Below are 7,498 nucleotides of genomic sequence, written 5' to 3'. Positions count from 1 at the left end.
TTATTGAGTGTGCAGTTTTTCCTATCTTTGAAGGATATAAATAAATAAGATTATAAAACTTTTAAACAGATTGGTTTAGAAAGATTAGCACATGTTTATAAATTCAAAATAAGTATAGTATCCACCCCAATTGTCAGGAATAAATTTCTTTAATTCAACTTCTAATAATGTAAATGTGCTAGCCTTTTAAAAAGAATTCTTATAGAAACTGCTACTTTAGCAACATTTTTATGTAAAAAGGCAAATCCAGTCAATCAAGATGAATTCTTAGACCAACCAGAAGGTTTGAAATTTTGATTTAGAAACAAAACAACTTAATAGGTTTTCTCTGATTTTTACCAGTTTGAGATATAACACAAGTATTTAATGTTTTTGTATGTTTGTTTTTTAATAGGAGAACTAGGTATTCCAAAATTCCTAAATTTCTTACACTTGGTACGATTAAATCAACTAATGTAATTCTTACACCATGCCAAAGATTGAAATAAAAGCATGAAACCAGAATACTGAAAATCCTTGTAATAAAATTTGATTAGTAATATGTTAACTTCAAAATAATTCAGGGTTCTTAGCATTAAAAAGACTTGGATAATACTGAGTTCACTAGTAAGTAATATTTTTATACCTAGTAGTGCCTAAGATAGACTACTGAAACACAGTTTTAAGAATATAGAAAGGTGCATTTCTTACTCTTATATGTTCATAGGTGCTTATACCTACTCAAAATGTATGTGGGTGGATATAGGTGGTCATTAGGTAGGAACATGAGCTTTGCCACTTTGCTAAAATGCTTGTTGCATCACAGAGAATTTTCAATTACACTGTTAAAAGTTTCAACTCCCACTGTTCTTATGAAGTGGTAGCTAATTCGGCTCAATCATAGTTAATATAGGTGATCAAATATTACTGGAAATAATGGCAAAGAAATAAAACTGTATACAAAATAATGAGATATCTTTCTGTTTTTCTATGAAAAAAAGAGTAATTGTGTTCTAATGAGAAGTGGTTTTAGTAATAATTACTTTTATTCTGTCTCCTTACTTTTCACATTGTTATTCACATAAATACAAGAAAACTTAAGCCTCCCCAATACTAAGATATAATTGATCAAATTGATTATATAATTACCAAGAGCACACCTGGAGTGTCATCTTTGGTAACAAGTCAATAATAAGCCTATCATTAATTGAAAGAGATTGTGCTTTATATGTGGAGTCAACACCTTCAAATCTCTTCAAGGAAACAGGACTGTCATTTAGTTTTCAGGACCCCAGTTTCCCAGGTGGTAAGCAAGGTGACTGCCTTGCTAGGAAATTTTAAAAATCTGGTGCTCTCTAGATATTGCTGGAGGAATCTGGTGAAGAGAATTTCTTTCACTTGGCTTTTTGAGCCTTAGGACAGAATACACTGTACAGGTTTTAAGTGATTTGCAAATGAAAACTTCTTTAAAGAATTTAATCATCTGGCCTCCATAGTTACTTTAATACTATATAGGTACAGAGGCTTATGTAGTCAATTAGCAACTCTTGCTAAATATATGCTAATAAGCAGAAATACACATAAAAAAAGCAACCTTTTTGTCATCAAGACTGTTAAGAAATTTATTACCAAAATGAGAGTACTGTTAGTAAAAGATATTTAACTATCTAAGGCAAGGATAAGCTAACTTTTTCTTAGAGTCTTTTAGGTTTTGTAGACCATACAGTTTATATCAAAACTATTTAACTCAGCCACAAACAGGGCATAACTTAATTGATGTGGCTGTGTTCCATTAAAACTTCATGAAAACAGAAAATTGGGCAGCAGGCATAATTTGTTGGCCCCCCATCAAGGGAAATATGCTTGTGTTTCTCTTTGTTCTTTGCTATAAAGCAAAGGCATAGGTTTTGCGAGTTTACATGTTAATTTGCAGGTTTCTGTTCAGTATCAAGGATAATATCCAAAGGTTATGGTTATAATGCCTTGTAGGGTATTAACCATTTGCGTATCTAACCTAGAAATCTCCATTTTTAATGCTATTATCATCTTTATTTCACTAATTTTCATTTGGGCCAGATTTACCGTATAGCTGGTTCATTACATAATGAGTTGAATCATTTCAACATTTCATTCTGTACCTCTAAGAGAATGGTTTAAATTTTTGAAAATGATACATGGACAATAAAAGCTATGTTGATGCTTTTTGAATCTTAGTTCAACCATCTTAGATATTTTAGATTCTAGTTATCAGATTTTCCCTCAGATTTTGGTCATCTTTCGTGGGAGGATCTAAGGATTTTCAAATAGTGCAGTCTCTCATCTCTGGAGGAAATTAAAATGTGAATATTTAAATGTGTCAAGACCGAAATGTTTGAGACAAAGAGTCAGGGACCAATTATATTGCTTCACAGTACCTTTACCTCATATTAAATATAATGCTAAACATATGTATTTTTCTTACATTTAATCTTCTATCTTCAGGAAGGATTTTTTTTCAACTGTATGAATAATTCTAAATCCTAAATTGCCAATGTTTTTCAGGCCACTTAGGGCAGTAAACACAGATCAGGCCTGTGCTTAGAGAAGAGTCTATGTAGGCCTGGTAGACAATGGTTAGAAAGAAACTTCTTTACTTTCCCTCATGATACAGAATTTGAGCCTTTGATCTATCCAATATCATTTCTCTTAAATCATTAAGGACACTAAAATGCACTCACAATTAATTTTCTACATTTAACTCTGAACACAGGATTTCTGGGTGACAGGCATGCCTCTTGGTCTTCACTAGACCAAGTTCTGTATGGTTCAGAAACCTATAGACTACAAATATAAAGCTTCATGAACTGATAACCAAAACTAGAGATTTAGTATAGTCATCATTCTAGAATCTAGAGCATTGACTGGAATTCCTTCCTTTTTACAAGAAGCTTTGGCGCTCTGCCCTCTCCCTAACACTAGGTATAATGGCTTCCATCTTGGGCACTGTTCTGCAATAATGGAACTAATACAGTTGTTGCTTTAAAGGTTGTTTCCCAAAGGATTGTACTCTCCAGTGGGAGTCATTTTTACACTTGTCAGTCGGAAATTGAAAAGCTTAGCCACGTGGGGAGGACAGTGTTTTGTCCAGGGTTTTAATACACTCTTTTGCTTCTTACTTCCTTTACTGCACTTTCTACCATGAACTCTAGCTTGGGGCAGGGTACTAAGATTCACAGTTCTGTCAAACTGAGGAATGTTAGATTCTCAGCCACCCAGTATCATTAGTCACAGGCATAAAGAGCTTTTCTTCAATAGGTTGTGATTATTTCTTCCATTTTCAGAGAGGCTGTTTAAAAGAAGCTAGTCTCCTTCATGGAGGAACTTAATGAAGGCCACACACACACAGAACAGTTGACACATTCCACAGTACTGCCATTTCTCTACAGGATTTCCAAAAGCCCTAGCATCAGAGAACTAAAAATCTGAGAACCAAGTGAGTTTGCTTGAACATGGCTGTTTAATTTTTCTACTTTACAACAGGTATCACTAATTTCTCAAGTAAGGTTTGGGAGAAGCCTAATTCTGTATTCTTTAGCAAATAAACAACTGACAGTTTAAAAGTGTTTCAACTGTAAGACTCCACTTCCAGGGATCAATTTCAGAATTAAAACTTTTAGTTCCAATTAACTCAAAGTGACATAAGCAAAAAGTGTTTTATTTACCTGAAAATTTCAAATAATCAAAGATTATTGCTAGAGTTCTGCCTCTCTCTGTCTAGAAATTATCTTTTGTTGGTGATATGCTTAATTAAGTTTCCGTCATGATACAAAATGGCCACCAAAAAAACCCAAACCCATATTCCTCTAGTTTAGCAGTGCCAGAGAAAGGTACTTTCCTTTTTGCAAATAGTTCCAGAAATATTCCAGGCTTCTGCTTATTGTCTGGCTGATTCAATCAGCTTGCCTGAGAGATAAAATTCTCTGCCCAGTCTAACCTGGGCATTACCGACACCATCAACCAAGAGTAGAGTAGAAATGATTCCACATTAAAAAAAAATAAGAGTTCTTTTACAAGGTATGGAAAATATATACATAGTAGGAATAAACACTCATAACCTGTCGAATCATGTTGAAAATTTTAGTAAATTTGATTTCTATTGAAATTTTTGATAGGCTAACGGTGACAGTAAGCATCAGTTTCTTTCACAAATATTTATAAACCATCTACTAAATAATCTCAGTTTTATGAGGTTTATCATTAATAGCTTACAGAATGTTCTTTTCTTTCCAAAGATATATCATATATATGTATATATGACTTTTTCCTCCATAGTTTTCAACAGTAAGTTGCTGTGTAAGCATATCTTGAAGTTCTTTCAGAATTGGAAAAAACTCCTTAAAACAGCTATGTGGTCTCATCTTGTATCTGGAGGGTCATTCTTTCTTAAGTCTCCTTTTTTTTTTTTTCTTAAACACACTTAGACTAGAGATTAAGTTCTTGTTTAATAGTGTTTTTTCATTTATTATTTTGTTAATATTAGATCTTCTAGTGATAGAGTTCTCTGCCTCTCTGTCTTCTTACTCTTCACATATTTAAAACGCACAAATCCTTTTAAAAATCATTTTCACAGGCTTTTGGCACAGTCTATCATTTAGTATTCCTGACACTATAAATGTCACTTGTACATCTATATTCTATCTAGGCCATTTGTTCCAAGAGTGATGCAATCTCGTAAAATCTGTGCTCCTTTAAAATCCTCACATGTTTGATTTATTTAGTTGGTCTCTTACATTTTACTTCTTTATTTGGTAATTTGTAATAACTGAAGTGTTTCCAAGTTTGAGAAATCCTCACTCTCAAAAAAAAATTCTGTTTTCAAAAAGTCTAAAACTGTGCCATTTTGAGTATAGTTCCTTAGCCCCCAATTATGGAGCTTATGTCTGCTTATTTCTAACAGCCTCTCCTTTAAGTATTATAAACTTAAGGATTACATGATTCCATTTTCTCATGATGCTTGTCTCCCCTCAACATTACTCCAGGGAAGCATTATAATGCAACATTAAGACCAGAACTTTAATCGTTTCTATTCTTCTTAATGAAATGATTAATAACTTAAGTATTAACTTTATTTGATGCCTTCATGTTATTCTCCATAAAATGATTATAGTATTATATGCATCTTGGAGGTGTTGTGATGATTAAACATAATAACCTGAATAGAGTACTTAGTATGATACATGGCAGGGTTTCATAGGTGGTTGTCTTATTACTGTTACTGTTACAATTTGTTAGCTTTTTTCCCCCCTTAATGTGCCCATCATGGATAATCTTAATAGTTAAGACATTTTTTCTAATATTAGCCTATTCTTGAGTTTAATTTCACCCAATAGATATCTTCCATGCACAGAGAACTACCAACTCATACTACTTTTGCCTTCCTTCTAAATTTTTTGCATCTTTTCTTATCTTAAAATTATTTTTTTGGAAGATAAAACATGCCACTATTTTTTTTAAAGATAGGAGTCTCTTGTATCTCCTCCCTATGTGAACAACCATAGAGCCAATACAAAAATTCTACAACAATGTTTTTTTCCCCTTTTGTTTTTCCATTCACCAATTTCTTGATTCTGGTTTACATCTTTGTTTTCTCATATATTTTTCTCTTTGTTTTCACCCCTCAAGTCATTCTTCCAAACAACAAAGGAACACTTGATCCGCTGTAACATTTCAGAAACAGAAAGACATTCTGTGAACATTCAAAATTTTCTATCAAAGTCAGGGACTGGTGCCTGTCATTTTGAGTAATTTCTCTAGCCTGGATAACCATAAGTATCCCTTGTTATCTCCATTTATCTTGACTTTTTCTTATTCTTCATCCACCCAGAATTGTTATTTTTAAGGGGCTAGTAGGATTATGAAATTTAAAGGTTTTAAAAATTAGACCCTCCCAATTGCTACAGATCAAAGGTCAAGGTCAGTGGCCTGAGAAAGAGTTTACTGTCAAATATCAAATTCATGTATACTGCCACACTGAAATGATTACTCACCTATTTGAGTACCCAGTAGACTTGGTTAGTGAACGTTTGTTTATAGACTTTACAATAGAATGGGTCATATCCAACTCAAAAAGATGGCCTGACCCAATCAGATTTCTCTGGCAACTTAAAATTTGTACAATGAGGAATAAATATAGTAATCCATAGAGAACTCCACTAAAAAGTCATGTAAGGTGAGGCTGGAAAACCATCAGCTATATGTGGACAGAGACAGTAGCAGTGTAGGAAGTCCACCATAAGAAAGAAACACAGAAAGGGGTGCAGGCTTAGAAGAAGGTTAGTCATTGAAGACACCCAGGCAGAGGCAGACAGAGAACTGTGGACAGTCTGCCTTGATTCATGACACTTCCTGGATGCTATTTCACTAAGATTTTTGTGCCTTTTTTAAAATAAGGTTTCCCTTATTTTTTGAGCTAGCTTTAGGTTTTTGTTCCTTTCCACCAAAAAAAGTCTTGACATGAAAAAAACAGATGAGCTATTCTTGGTCATCCTGTAGTTTTCCTCCCCTCTGGCAAATTTTTCTCCCCTTATAAAATTCCTACTTTTATGTCAAAGCTTAGTTTAAACATTGCCAACTCTATGAATTTATTTTCTTAGGCCAAATTCATTTCTGTCCCCAGCATGACTGAAGAATACTATTTATTTTCTTATACTATACATACTATATCACATTTTAATTGGTTAGCACTAAACTCACCTGGTCATGCTTCAATTTCTACATCTGGAAAAAGTAAACACTAATATATTTGCCAGAGATTTGTAGCTGTAATTAGGTTACTTGAATATGTAAAACACTTACAAATTAGCTATTATAGTAGTAGTGACTGTGCGATCTACACAATATTAATTCTGCTAGCATTGGTCTCTGGTATAATTTTCTTCATCAATAATAGTATGGAACCACAAAAGATCCCAAATAGCCAAAGTAATAGTGAAGAAGAAAACCAAAATGGGAGACATCACAATCCCAGACTTTAGCCTCTACTACAAAGCTGTCATCATCAAGACAGTATGGTATTGGCACAAAAACAGACACATAGACAAATGGAATAGAATAGAGAACCCAGAACTGGGCCCACAAATGGACGGCCAATTAATTTTTGACAAAGCAGGAAAGAGCATCCAATGGAAAAAAGACTGCCTCTTTAGCATGTGGTGCTGGGAGAACTGGACAGCAACATGTGGAAGAAAGAAACTAGACCACTTTCTTACACCATTCACAAAAATAAACTCAAAATGGGTGAAGGACCTGAATGTGAGACTTGAAATCATCAAAACCCTCGAGGAGAAAGTAGGAAACAACCTCCTTGACCTCAACGGCAGCAATTTCCTACTGGACACCTCCCCAAAGACAAGGGAAATGAAAGCAAAAATGAACTCTTGGGACCTCATCAAGATAAAAAGCTTCTGCATGGCAAAGGAAACAATCAAGAAAACTAATAGGCAAGAGACAGAATGGGAAAAGATAGTTGTAAATAACATAT

The sequence above is a fragment of the Suricata suricatta genome, chromosome 9 (assembly GCF_006229205.1).
Source record: "Suricata suricatta isolate VVHF042 chromosome 9, meerkat_22Aug2017_6uvM2_HiC, whole genome shotgun sequence".
Taxonomy (NCBI): Eukaryota; Metazoa; Chordata; class Mammalia; order Carnivora; family Herpestidae; genus Suricata; species Suricata suricatta.
The sequence above is the reverse complement of the archived record's forward strand: the minus strand, read 5'-3'. Positions refer to the sequence as shown.